General features: G+C 37.9%; 2 protein-coding genes across 2 annotated transcripts in view; both read left to right on the top strand.

The window, feature by feature from the left end:
* Positions 1–15,250, top strand: part of LOC117993926 (cysteine-rich PDZ-binding protein) — a 305,498-nt gene that overhangs the window by 103,746 nt on the left and 186,502 nt on the right. The window lies entirely within an intron of this gene.
* LOC117993927 (sperm surface protein Sp17-like) overlaps positions 307–15,250 on the top strand; it is a 136,336-nt gene continuing 121,392 nt past the window's right edge. The window contains exon 1 of the mRNA XM_069507269.1: positions 307–410. The gene's annotated coding sequence lies outside the window, so the exon portion shown is untranslated. The remainder of the gene's footprint in view (positions 411–15,250) is intronic.

The raw sequence follows: 15,250 nt of genomic DNA, 5'->3' as shown, positions 1-15,250 counted from the left end.
AATACATACTCGTACATTGTACAAAATATCCATCTGATCTTGAAACACAGACACAGGCACTCACGTACACACACACACACACATATATCCTTTGTATTTGTTCCTAATTAGGGATGGGAAGGCACTGGCCCTTTTAAGGTACGGCCTCTCCTCCTTAGTTGCCAGTATGAAAGTTATATGTAACAAAGTTTTGATTCATTTCATAAACTATCCAGCTTTTTAAGTTTCAGTAATGTAGCCCTCCCTTATCGATGCGAGTCCTGAAAGCGTCTGAAACTCTGACAATCTGAAATCCTAGCCAGTGTGGTCTGGCCAACCGTCGGGAGCGGATGTACGCCTGCACAGAATTAATTTTCATCGCGCGAGTGACAATAACGTGTGATTTTTGAATCGGATTACCCATTTTAATTGTAAGTATCGTATTGTTTGCCAAAGCTATTGTGTTAAGGTACTTATTATGGGAAATTAAGCAATTTGCGTGAAAAATTGCTTATTATTGTGCGCTTAAACAATAATTCTGCATGTTGATATGGTTTTATTGTGGAACTAGCTTATTCCCGCTATTTCGTCGGCGTGGATTTCACTAATTTCAACCCCCTATTTTACCCCCTTCCGTTGCATTTGAAACGAAAGCTCATGGACGTTTCATCGTGATCAACCCATCGCCGGCCCACTACTGAGGACGGGTCTTCTCTCAGAATGATGTGGGTTTAGAACATAGTACGAGACACTGGCGAAGTGTGGATTGCCAGAATTCTTCAGACTTGACAGCTTATTGCCGCGATTTCGTCGGGTTCGATTTCACAAATTTCAACCCCCTATTGTACCCGTTAGGGGTTTATTATTCAAAAATCATTTCTTAGCGGATGCCAACGTCATTATAGCTATCCAGTTCGATTCATCTAGTAATTTGAGCTGTGCGTTGATAGATCTGTCAGCCAGTCAACCTTTTCCTTTTATATATTTAGATTTATCTCTTGTATAACAAGTGCATTACTTATATTAATATCTAGACAAGATCGAGTCAATCAAGTCGTAAACAATCATCATTGACATCGATATCCGATGCACTATCTACGAAGGTCAAATCGAGACTTTGTCACGGATTTATACGACACAGACACGCGAGCACGACATCTATCGTTTCCGAAAACTATGCCACTGTCTCCGATGTGCAAAAATAAGCTTATCAACAAAACTGACAATTGAAGGCTTATATAGCTCAATAGCTCAAGGCTCAGTCTGCGCGTATGCTGAGACGTAGCTGGCGTAGCACAGAACAGAACAGATTTTGAGTATGCTACGAGAGTATGCTACGACGCAGCTAAGTGACACAGACTCATTCTAGTTAGAACAAAGAATAGACATTTCTGAGTTGATGTGCACGCGTCGTGCAAAAATGCATGTACCTTCTACAGATTACGGGTCTCCTCTCAGAGTGAGAAGGGTTTGGCCATGTCTACCACGCTGGCCATGTGCGGATTGGCAGACTTAACATACCTTTGAGTACATTGTGGAGAACTCTCAGGCATGCAGTTTTCTTAAAACGCATATAACTCTGAAAAGTAAGAGGTGCGTGCCCGATATCGAACCCCCAACCTCCCGTATAGGAGGCTGACATCTTAACTACTAGGCTATCAGGGCTTGTTAGGTTATGTTTTAATATTAGTTTCATAGGTTTAACAATAATATACAGTACATACAATAAATACAAGTAACACATAGGAAGTCTACTATACAATCTCAAAGTTTGCTATTGGTAAACTTTCGAGCCGCTAGTTCCGCTTCAGTGGTGCAAGTTTATTAATACACACCCGGTTTGTGTTACCCTGGGAACTGGGGGGAAAAGGGGATGGTTACTGTAAGCCACCAGGGTACTGTAACCACCATACTTAACCCAATTAGAGGTGGAATTTCGAAAAATCCTTTCTTAGTGGATACCCTCCCAATTTTATGTCTCTAGGACTAGCGGTTTAGCTTGTGCGTTGATATATACTCGTAAGTCAGTCAGTCAGGACTTTGAATTTTATATATACAGATGACAGCTACAATGTCACGATCGCAATCACCTCTGATTGGTTGACGCTCGCTCTATATTGGCTACAAAGCATTATGTTGCAACAAGAATATTATAAATTCAGCCAATCACAACAATTACGATTGTAATAATGATGGGTGCATTTTTCCGCAATCGACCAGAGTTAAGGTTGTTATTAAAAAATCTCTAGTCCGCTTCACTCCACTTCGCTCTACTCCGCTCCACTCCACTCCAATCCACTACGCTCCACTCCGTCTGAATGCGTTGGCTCTAAGAAGCAATAATTCCTAATCTCTTGTCCTTTTATTTGTCGGTAAACATTAAACAAGGCTCGCGTTCGTTCCGATCTCGCAATTGAGATAATTCGGCGCGTCTTTGAAGTATAAATTACATCTTGTCGCCGCCTTCCTAATGTTATTAATTGTCTTGTCATTTTTAAATTGGATTGTCCTTAACCTAAAATTTTATTCGTTTGCTGTTTGTTACATCATTAACACAGGAATTTATAGTCAAAATAGGGGCTTCTTTAGGGGACCTTCATCCAAGAGGGGACCATTCAGATGACATATTGTGTCATATTCATCGTTATAAATGACAAGATATCGTTATAAATGACAAGATATGCCCAAGCGAACAACATTTTTCACGGTTTTGGAACCAAACAAATCAGCGCCACCTCTTAGATGCTAAATGAACGACCCGTTTGAAATCTAGACGTCACTGAGGTTGCATTGGTGCTAAATAAACATTTTAGGACAAGGAGTCGGTGCCATTTTGCTTGTTTAATGGCCCTGTCCTTGTCATATTCAACCTTTATGCAATAGGGTCTTGGACTCTAGTAATAAAATGATGTGATTTCTTGTATAGCGGTAGTTTATGGGGCTTGAATTCATTATTAATGAGAATATTTAAAAAAAATCTACTACTACGTAGGACTACTAGGTAGGTCAAACCTTCAAATTTCAAAGCCATTTCTTAGCGATTTTTTCCGCGTGGAGTCCCAGGTTCGCGTGTGACTTAGATATTTTGAAGTGGCTACACAAGTAGCCGCTTTAAAATATCTAAGTCACACGAAAGTTCATAAGAAAGCTCAGAGTCGCTCAGCGGGCGATGGAGAGAGCTATGCTTGGAGTTTCTCTACGTGATCAATACAGAAATGAGGAGATCCGAAGGAGAACTAGAGTAACCAACACAGCTCAACGGATTGCGAAGCTGAAGTGGCAATGCGCAGGGCACATAGTTCGTACAACCGATAGACGTTGGGGTCTCAAGGTGCTGGAATGGCGACCTCGCAAGACACAGTGTTGGAAGACTCCCCACTAGGTGGACGGACGATATCAGAAGAGTCGCAGGGAGCCGCTGGATTCAAGTGGCGCAAGACCGTGTTATCTATCGGTTGATGATGATGCTGATGACACAAGTAGCATATGCGTCCGTTTCGCATTTTTCCAAGCGAAAAGTTTCCAAGCCTTATTCACTGTGACGGGAGTCCGGACGCACTGACAGTTGATATGTGAACAGTGTGTTGGGGGCTGGGGCCTTTTGTTTCACGTGATTAGAAATGGAATAGGTATACACGGTAATATTATTAGCACAGGAGGAATAGGTAATATTTATTAGTACAAATCTAAAGCCAACCTAAATCTATATCTACATAGGTATATCTATAAAAGGAAAAGCTGGCTGACTACTGGTTTGCAGTTTAAACTACTGGACGGATCGGGCTGAAATTTGGCATGCAGATAGCTATTTCGACGAAAGGAAAATTCAAACCCTTGAGGTAAAATAGGGGTTTGAAATTTATGTAAGTAGTCCACGCGGACGAAGTCGCGGGGATAAGCTAATCTAAATATATAAAAGGAAAAACTGACTGACTGATGTATGTATGTAGTCAAACTACTGGAAGGATCGGGCTGAAAGTGCCAATGTAGGTGAAACCTAGGTTTTGTTACAAGTTTCATCTGTCGAGGACTGTGGTTATGTTGAAATCATAGAGATAGAAATAGGTGAAATTGAGTTTTTATAGAGCAGCTTTATTTCTTAGAGTAGAAAACGATATTTTAATAAAATATCAAAAGAAAAGCGCAAAACAAGCACTAAAAATGAAGTTGATGTTGTATGAATTTCAAAACGAAGCCTACATTTTTTTAGAATAGAACACGAACCGAGCGATCCTTGTTTTTTTATTTTTTTATTGAATAGAATACAATGGAAGGCTTTGTATTGTAAGTTTGGATTATGTTTTGAGTGTAAATTACATTTATTTTACAGTAGGAGTGTACAGCTTTTTAAATGAATAAAATCAATTTTTTATTTTTTATTTTATTTCATGTAGGGCAACCTAAGCCTAAGGGCCAGCGCGTGCCAGACCTTCCTTATTTTATAAAAGGTGAAAATTTCTCTGCGTATTGTCCCTAACACTGGGAGGGACGTTTGTTTGAATCATGGTGGCTTCGGGAGATAACAAGTAATAAAGGAGTAAAAAATCTTACGTCAAAGTACCTATAAAGAATTATTTTTTATACTTTCTTCAGAATAGTATTAGAAATGCTGCTGGTGGGAGGCTTCGGCCGTGGCCACCCTACCGGCAAAGCCGTGCCGCCAAGCGATTTAGCGTTCCGGTACGATGCCGTGTAGAAACCAAAGGGGTATGGGTTTAATAAAAAACTGCCATACCCCTTCCAGGTTAGCCCGCTATCATCTTAGACTGCATCATCACTTACCACCAGGTAAGATTGCAGTGAAGGGCTAACTTGTATCTGAATTAAAAAAAAAAAAAAACACTTCACGGGATCATTTTATAAAAGCTTATACTCAACGAAACAAAGGATTTTACTTTGCATTCATTTCTAATGAGTGAATATAATCGTTTTAAAGAAGTAAATTTTTATTGGGACCATCCCAGTTAGTAACTAGTATTGCTAGTAGGACAGTGTAAGTACTTAAGTGTGAATCAAAATATGTTTGTACTCACGGAGTTCAAAGAAATACAATGATTTATTTGCATGGCATGAAGTAATTTATACCCAGTTTGCACACCTTCGAGTCATAAACGAACAACTGAAGCTATACATTTTTGATTTTACAATTTACCATTACAGTTTACGTGATGTCATAAAAATGGTTGTTGCGCATTTTTCAACGGATCCCGAGAGCCGATTGTAGGTACATTTTCATGTTGAATGACGTTAGATACTAATTTTCGATTGTGTAAAATGCTTTTTCTAGTAGCATACTTTAAATACATTTTTAAACTTGTGTAAATGCAAGTCTAACATTGTAACAGAATTTTGTTTTAAAAGAAAGGTGTGAATCAAAAGGTGATTCTGTTGTTATAGCGACAATAAAAATACACGTTCTGTGAAAATTTTGACTCTCTACCTATTACGGTTGACGAGATACAGCCCACTGACAGACAAACGGACGGCATAATTTCCGCGTGGATTGCACGAAATTGGATAGTTGTTTTTTGTCGTGTTTATTGTCAGGACAAGGTTTAAATTTTTGGAAAATCCACGGGAAAAAACAGTTCCCGCGGCACGTGGACAAAGTCGCGGGCAACAGCTAGTTTGGAATAACAAGAAGTTGACGAACAAAGACGCAAATAATAAGATTTTCTGCAATATCTCTTACAAAATAATGTTTTTTCGTAATATGAAAAGATAACAAAGAGTCTTTTAGCGTGCTGTATTTCTTACAATTTTTCTTAATTGAATTCAGGAAGAGATTTTCCTAAATTGGCCTAACAATTGTTTTCCGATTTAAAAAGAAAATAGCCGCTTATTAAAAAAAAATAGTTTTAGTTTTAGTTTTACAAAAACAATTGTGACAAGTAGGTAGGTACAACACGTTGATTTGCGTTTTTATTATTATTATTATTTTTTATTCATTATAGGCGCACGCTTGACCACGATCACACCTAATAGGAGGTGATGATGTGGCCTAAGATGGGACGCGTTTGCCTAGCTTAAAACAAAATTATTCTCTTTGATAAAATAAATTCTAGTCCCACGGCAGTTAACTGCCGCTATACAAAAAATCACGTCATTTCATTACTACAGTCCAAGACCATATTATTGCGGTTCAATTGTGGTAGAATGACAGCTACAATGTCACGATCGCAATCACCTCTTATTGGTTGACGCTCACTCACTATTGGCTACAATGCATTGCAACAAGTATATCATAAATTCAGCCAATCACAACAATTGAGATTGTAATAATGATTGATTCAGTTTTTCCGCAATCGACCAGCTGGTAACAATTTACTGGATTATACAAGATGTAACCAGAACGCTAGCAAAAACTTAGCGTTTTTGTGACACTACCCAAACACAATCCAATACCAATAACCATTTGCCTCGTTTTGTACTTTTAGTGATTTAGAATTGTTCAAGCCCGCAATGTATAGCGGCAAAACTCGGGTCAATGCCCCGCCTACGACGTGGCATTGACTCCGAGTACTTTCTACTTTCCTAACGTTCGTTAACCTCTAGCGTCAGTCAGATGTCTTATTTGTAACTTACCGTAAACTTTTACAAATTTTTTGGATTTTTAATAGTTTTTTGTAGTATCATATCAGTAATCATCAGTACTATCACCTGTCATTGTTTTTGCCAGCGTTCTAGTTACACCCTGTATAGGACTGGAATATTGTGAATCGGCCATAACAAGCTTAAACGAGTCTTTATATACGTTTTACGACTGAATTCGATACATTTGAATAATAAATTAACCCTGAACCTGGGTTTCACAAGTACCTACGGTTAAAAATTAACCTACCGGCTACCTACACGCTCACAATGTGTTTTGGCATGCAAATTAAATTGCGTTCGCCTTTTCAAAAATTTTCTCGCTGCACAAAAGGTTTAATTTTGAGTTTGTTATGAAACTAGCGACCAGTCCCAGCTTTGCATGTAGGTATCCACAGATTTTCAGTAGTATTTTTTATTGTATTTTTAGTTATTGTGAGTTTATTTTACAGTAGTTTTAGATTCGCCCTGGCTTCGCCCGAGTGCACTTTCACTCCATGGATAATTTAATTAATGTGCTTATACAATACACTCCGAGAGGAGACCCGTGCTCATTAGTAGGACGGGAATGGGTTGATCATGATAATCATGATGATGAGGATGATGATGATGATAATGATGATGATTACAATACACATAAATCTTCCTCGTTTCAAATCGCCCCGTTCCAATTTCATCATAAGTTGGTATAGATGATAGCCTGAATAGCATTAGTTTTATTCAGATTTAATTAATAGAGTAAAAAAAACCGGCCAAGTGCCAGTCAGACTCGCGCACTGAGGGTTCCGTATTACAATCGTATTTTATCGATATTTTGCATGATAAATCAAAAACTATTATACCTAAAAATAAATAAAAAATCTGTTTTAGAATGTACAAGTGAAGCCCTTTCATATGATATACCACTTGATGTAGTTATATTACTTCGAAAATTGAAAAAACTAATTATTAGTTCATGACCACAATTTTTTTTTGTGTCATGTAACCACAAATTTACGGTTTTCAGATTTTTCCCCGAATGTCTGCTATAAGACCTACCTACCTGCCAAAATTCATGATTCTAGGTCAACGGGAAGTACCCTGTAGGTTTCTTAACAGACCGACAGACAGACAGACAGACAACAAAGTGATCCTATAAGGGTTCCGTTTTTCCTTTTGAGGTACGGAACCCTAAAAAGTGGTCCAGTACACATGTTCTCAGAATTCGCTGAGATGTACCAGGTTCATAAAATTCTTCGTACGAAGAAAACGTATTTACCTTCATATTCAAGAATATGTTACGAGTTACGACGTTGTAAACAGACGGGGCAATAAATTACTATGGGGACAAAAACACGGTCATTTCCTTCGGGCCGCTTTCCTTTTCTTGTATCTAATTGGCGTCATAGTAGACACTAGCGACCACTCGCGGCTTTGCTGGCTGTAAATATATAATACTAGCTATTGCCCGCGGCTTCGTCCACAGTACTCATGTAATTTATAACATACTAGATGATGCTCGCTGTATCCACGTGGATTTAGTTTTTTTTTTAATCCCATGGTAACTTTTTGATTATCATCAATATACTAAAATGTAAAATGACTAACATGTTATAGGTACCAAAATATAATACCTACGAAGAAAACGTATTTACCTTCATATTCAAGAATATGTTACGAGTTACGACGTTGTAAACAGACGGGGCAATAAATTACTATGGGGACAAAAACACGGTCATTTCCTTCGGGCCGCTTTCCTTTTCTTGTATCTAATTGGCGTCATAGTAGACACTAGCGACCACTCGCGGCTTTGCTGGCTGTAAATATATAATACTAGCTATTGCCCGCGGCTTCGTCCACAGTACTCATGTAATTTATAACATACTAGATGATGCTCGCTGTATCCACGTGGATTTAGTTTTTTTTTAAATCCCATGGTAACTTTTTGATTATCATCAATATACTAAAATGTAAAATGACTAACATGTTATAGGTACCAAAATATAATACCTACGAAGAAAACTTATTTACCTTCATATTCAAGAATATGTTACGAGTTACGACGTTGTAAACAGACGGGGCAATAAATTACTATGGGGACAAAAACACGGTCATTTCCTTCGGGCCCCTTTCCTTTTCTTGTATCTAATTGGCGTCATAGTAGACACTAGCGACCACTCTCGGTTTCGATCGGTGAAAATACAAATTTTCTAGATTGGTTGGTAACTCAGAATGGTTAACGGCCACTGAGATTTTTGTCTCTATCATTTGTATAGGATTACGTAACAGAGAAAGCGCTATACTAACTTCTTTCCGCGGATTGACATAGCTTTTGCCCGTGATTTCATCAGCGATAGGTATTGTACTGTGTTGTCACATAATAATATTATGTTAATAATAATAATAATGTTTCATGTTACGACCGTGTAAACAAATTTATTCGTCAATAAGACGAATTCGACGCGTAATAACATTCGGAAAAACATATAAAAGAGATGGAATTATCTTTCAAAAGAAATGGCTTTGTTCAATAATTAAATTTTTTGCCGTTTTGCGTTTAGTAAGTATCTTATCTTATACGTGGATGGTGTTCTTGGCAAATATTTATAAATCATAAATAAAAAGGCTTTGACAATTTTATTTTTCTAAGATCAAGACTAATTGTATGATCTTTTTTTTCTAATCACGAAAAAAAATATTTTACCCGACGGTTCAAAAAACAAGTGTAACGTTTTATGTTTACAGGATTCATGTATGTATGTATGCGAGTTTCACCATAATTTCTAAATGCTTCAGCAGATTTGGCTAAATATACGACTGTAGTACGACTGCCGGGATGACCTAACTAGGTCTAACTGGTAATGTGTGGCACAGCTTTTAAAAATAAACGTTTTTCTTTCTTTTAAATAAGGAACTTTCGGTGCGCGAGTCTAACTCGCACTTGGCCGATTTTTTTATTCTAAGAGAGTGCTCATCTTTTTAAAATACGTGACCCGTTAATTATGAGTGACATAATTTTTTAGACTCGTTTTTATATATTACTTAACTACTTTCTGAACGACGCGGATTTGTTTAATGCAATGTTTTATGACACACCCTGATTTTATTTTATTAAAAATCAGTTTATCCATGTCCTCCATACTACGAAAGTGTGTCTGTCTGTCTGTTACATTTTCACGACTGTCATTCTGTCGAGATTCGTAACTGGTTTTTTTCTACTGATACACTATGTGTGTGATTGAGTTTTTTTTTTAATATAAGGTATTTTTTTATATATGTACCTATAGTATATACATACAGAAAAAACTAAAAAAAAACATCACAAAAAATTTTATATTTACAAAAAATATACGCCGTCCAAATGGTCATTTATGGGCATTGTGCCCAAAACACTGTGATTGAGTTGAAATTATGCATAATGTTTTTATGCAATGGCAAATCTGAGAATTCTTTTGGACTACTATTTTATCTATGGCAGCTTTTAAAATTGTAAAGTAAAACCGGTCGGTCAAGTGTGAGTCGGAATCGCACACGAAGGATTCCGTACCATCGTACAAGAAATAACACTTTTTTTCTGTGATGTAACCACAAATTCAGGGTTTTAGGATTTTTCCTTCACACTAAGACAGTACTACGGTGTTACCTGCCAAATTTCATGATTCTAGGTCAATGGGAAGGTTTTCATTCCTTTGACGGGTCTTAACAGACACGACAGAGAGACAACGAAGTGATCTTATAGGGTTCCTTTTTTTCTCTGGACATCTTCTTTGCTTGCCTCTCCACTAAGCGAAAGTTGGCAGTCAGCCTTGAGAATTCCACTCAGTTCTTCTTGAGGTGAAATGTTTCTGCAGCACTCGCGATTCCCGTCCACTCCCGGATGTTACGCAGCCAGGACTTTTCTGCGACCGACGACGCTTCTTCTTCCGGCAACTTTTCCCATCATGATGCTGTAGGAGTTCGTACCTCTCGTGCCTAAGCACGTGCCCCAAATATGCGACTTTCCTCATCTTGATGGTTCGAGTTTTTGATTGACGCGTCGTCGTCTCTGGACATAAATCCATACTAATATTATAAATGCGAAAGTATGTCTGTCTGTCTGTCTGCTAGCTTTTCACGGCCCAACGGTTTAACCGATTTTGATGAAATTTGGTACAGAGGTGGCTTACATCCCGGGGAAGGACATAGGCTACTTTTTATACCGGAAAATCAAAGAGTTCCCACGGGATTTTTAAAAACCTAAATCCACGCGGACGAAGTCGCGGGCATCCTCTAGTAAATAAATAAAGCCTTTATTGCTGAATTTACATATTTTAACAATTACATAATTTAAATCTCACACTTTAGTTCTTTTGCGATCAGCCTATAGGCCTCCTCCAGGTCTTTCCATATGAGTCTGTTTTGGGCTTCTCTTGTCCATAGTGACCCCGCTGTCTGCTTTATATTATACTAGCTGATGCCCGCGATGTCGTTCGCGTGGATTTAGTTTTTTTTAATTCCGTGGGAATTCTTTAATTTTCCGGGATAAAAGCCTATGTCACTCTCCAGGTCTTAAACTGTACCCATGCTAAAAATCACGTTAATCCGTTGCGACGTGATTGAAGGACAAACCAACAAACCAACAAACAAAGACACTTTCACATCCATACTAATATTATAAATGCAAAAGTGTATCTGTCTGTCTGCTAGCTTTTCACGGTTCAACCGTTCAACGGATACTAACGAAATTTGGTACAGAGATAGGTTGCATGCCGGGGAAGGACATAGGCTACTTTTTATCCCGGAAAATTAAAGAGTTCCCACGGGATTTCAAAAGGCTAAATATACGCGGACGAAGTCGCGGGCATCATCTAGTTTATAATAAGGGTACTCATGCGTCTCTGGACATAAGTAGTGTTGCCAGGCGTCCGGATAAAGCAGGACACAGTCAGGATTTTTGGTTGCATGTCCGGCCAAATTAGACGGTGTCCGGCCTGTCCGGCTTTTGTTAGGCTTTTTAAGTTTGAACATTTTTTACATTTTGCAATAATAATAGGTGTGAAGAATGATGATTATTTAAATAGGACTGGTACATTCATTAGGTTTGTTTAATTTTGTTTAATTCAAATAAGTAGTATCGATATTAGTGATTAAAAAAAGATTGGTTCATTTATTTTATTGCTCTTTTATTAGAATTTGAGGATATTTTAAGGTAAAAATATAAAAGCCTTGTTTTTTTGTGTTATACTAACTAAGACTGAAAAATTAAGATTGTCCGGCCTTTTCACCCAAATGTCCGGCTAAACTGGCTAGTCTGTTCGGCTTTTCGATTTTAAGATCTGGCAACCCTAGACATAAGGAACCCTAAAAACAAATAATTTCCAAGCCTTGGATGTTTAATGAACTTGGTGCACTTTGTTATTTCACCGAGAGTTTCGTACAGGAACAATTAGGTAAATCCTACCTTTCAGTGCTATTTTCTTTAAGTTACGAGTTAAAGTTAATTAATGTTCGGAGTTTTCGAGAACCGGGCCCTCTCTTAATTAAAGGATATACTGTTACGATTATTACGTCGACTAATAAAATATGCACTTAATTACTGTTTCAATTGTTTTTTAGGGTTCCGTATATCCAGAGAAAAAAAGGATCACTTACTTTTCTTGTCTATTTGTCTGTCTGTATGAAGAACTGTGCTCAGTGGTGGGCTGGCGATAGGTTGAGATGAGTCCGTATAAATTACATATTTTAAACTTGTAATAAAATCCCCAGCTCTATGTAGTAAATGAAAAACCTATTTTTAGGGTTCCATACCTCTAACAAAAAGGAACCCTTATAGGATCATTTTGTTGACTGTTTGTCTGTCCGTCTGTCCGTCGTGTCTGTCAAGAAAACCTATAGGGTACTTCCGGTTGACCTAGAATCTTGAAATTATTTATTTTATGCATAATAGTCTTTGATTTATCGTGGAAAATGTCGAAAAAAATAGCCAAGTACGGAACCCTCGGTGCGCGAGTCGTACTCGCTCTTGGCGGGTTTTGCAACCTAATTGGAATTTAAGGGAAAACTTTTCATCACTGAGAACCAATTATTTAGAATCCATTAAGGTGAGTCATCATCATGATCAACCCATTACCGGCTCACTACAGAGCACGGGTCTCCTCTCAGAGTGAGAAGGGTTTTGGCCATTGTCTACCACGCTGGCCACGTGCGGACTGGTAGACTTCACACACCTTTGAGAACCTTATGGAGAACTCTCAGGCATACAGGTTTCCTTCACCGTTAAATCATGTAATATTTTATTAATTAAAATGCACATAACTCTGAAAAGTTAGAGGTGCTTGCCCGGGATCGAACCTCCGACCTCCGATTAGAAGGCGGACGTCCTAACCACTAGGCTATCACAGCTTTGTAAGGTGAGTACTTATCGTATATCAAAACTATCCCCGAATAGGCATCTATGTTAATGGCTCATTAACATAAATCAAGCAGTCACAGACAGAGAATAATTAATTAATAGAAGCATTGCGTGATTCGGGACAATTTGTAATAGGTATATCCCTATAGAGAGAGAGAGCCAGCGCGTGCCAGACCTTTGTTATTTTATAAAAGCAAACAAACATCCAAACAAACGTTCCTCCCGGTGTTGGGGACAATACGCGGAGAAACTTTCAGCTTTTATAAAATAACGAAGGTCTGGCAGGCGCTGGCTCTTAGTTCACTAGATATTTGTATAATATGTCTGGAATTCTGGATGTTTTTGAAGTATCTATTCCATCTAAACTGGTCATCGTCATCATCATCATGATCATCGCCAGTTCACAACAGAGCAGGGTCTCCTCTCAGTAGGTATGAGAAGGACTTGGCCAGTCTACCGCGCTGGCCAAGTGCGGATTGGCAGATTGATCTAATCTAGTACCTAATTCTAATTTTTTAGGATTTTGCACGTCCGAATGAAAAAGCGGATCCCTTATCGGATCACATGAGTGTACGTCTGTCTGTGTGTACTTACCTAGTACAGTTAGTAATAGTAGCACACTTATTGTAGTTTTACTTTACTTACCGCCGTACTCAGAGTCGTTAATCGTTACTTAAGATTGAGTTAAAACGAGACAGATTCATGTGAGAGATAGCTCTGCCTCGTTTTAACTAAACTTAAGGAACGATTAAGCGACTCTGAGTACGGCCGTTAGACTTCAGCAAAGTAGAAGGGGGTTTATTCCAACATCACGTAGAGAAACACCGAGTATAGCTTTTCTCATCGCTGAGACTCGTCTCGTATTTTAACCTTGCTTAAAATAAAAGCCATTCTAAAGTTACTATAAAGTCATAAACAAGTAGGCATAATGTCAGTAAAATATCGACCAAACAGTCTGAACTCTTCGTCCATGACCTCAACGTTCATAGAACTGTAATGTACAATACTTGGGTTTAATTGTACCTATTTTTAGCTCATGGTATCACACGGGTTTCTTTTAATGGTAATAGTCATGGTAATATTTCGAAAAAGATTGGCAGACTAATAATCATACATCTTTGAAAACAGTATGGAGAACTCTCAGGCATGCAGGTTTCTTTATGATATTACTTTTAACCGTTAATGCTTGTGACATTAAATTGCTTAAAACGCACATAACTCCGAAACTCTCCTGAAACTCCTGTAAAAAAGGTATGCAGTTTAAAAGTTACACGTGATCAAAGATTTACATACAAATCTTTGTTCCCGTCACCCGTGTAACAACCCAACTTTCAAACTACACAATTTTACAGAAATCTGGAAATCCACTGACACATTAATTTCTAGAAAGTGACGTGCCTTAAAAGTTTGATTGCTTGATATTCATATGAGAACCTATCTATTTTTGTTTGGAACGCCCTATGAAAAAACTCCTCTTAAGGGTTTATTGTTTTACAAAGGAACGCCAAAAACCTCTTGTCATCCGGTCAACGACCTAGACGGGGGATATAAATCCGGTCAACCCATTTGGAAATCTCTGAGTAACGCAGACACTAGTCAAGACACTTTTGCTGTATAATTTGTTATTAATTACTCGAAACTTAAATTTAATTACTTGAGCCTGTCACTAACTCATGTAAAAGCTTTATATAAATTGAAATATTTGCATGTAAATATCTTTGCGGTGTTACTTTAAAACTACACATTTTTACAGAAATCTGGAACACCAGCGACAAATATTTATTTCTAGAATGTGACTTCAAAATTTCATTGAGTTTGATTGGTTAATATTCAAATAAAAACCCCTTCTAAAGGTCGATGTACATTATTTTCTGCCATGTACTATACGTTTGTATGGAGCAAATACAAACGTAGTTTGGTTCTCATTTGTATTGGGAGTTATGTAGGAGGTTCTATTAAATAGGTACGTTAAAAAGAAATTAAATTGATAATAATATCCGCTTCGAAGGACCATTTTATGTTGTAATATTTAAGCATGTCGCCAGATACGTAATCACCCCGCTGGTCTTGTCTAGTATCTACTGTCTCCAGTCTGCGCATTCCATATATGCCCCGCTGCCAATTGTCGCGGGATCGATTCCCGCCGCGTCGAGTTTGTATGAAACAAAAACAAAGACTCGTCTGCTTCAAGTTTCCGCGATACGACATTAAAGTAAGATCCTTTGAGAATATGAAAATTTCTCAAAAAGCAAAAAACTAAAAGTATTTTTATTCACTCTGCATTACATTAGCTTGCTTTTAAGAATTCAT

Source organism: Maniola hyperantus, chromosome 25, assembly GCF_902806685.2.
Source record: "Maniola hyperantus chromosome 25, iAphHyp1.2, whole genome shotgun sequence".
In the NCBI taxonomy this organism is placed as follows: Eukaryota; Metazoa; Arthropoda; class Insecta; order Lepidoptera; family Nymphalidae; genus Maniola; species Maniola hyperantus.
Note: the sequence above shows the minus strand (reverse complement) of the source record. Positions and strands in the feature narration are given on the sequence as shown.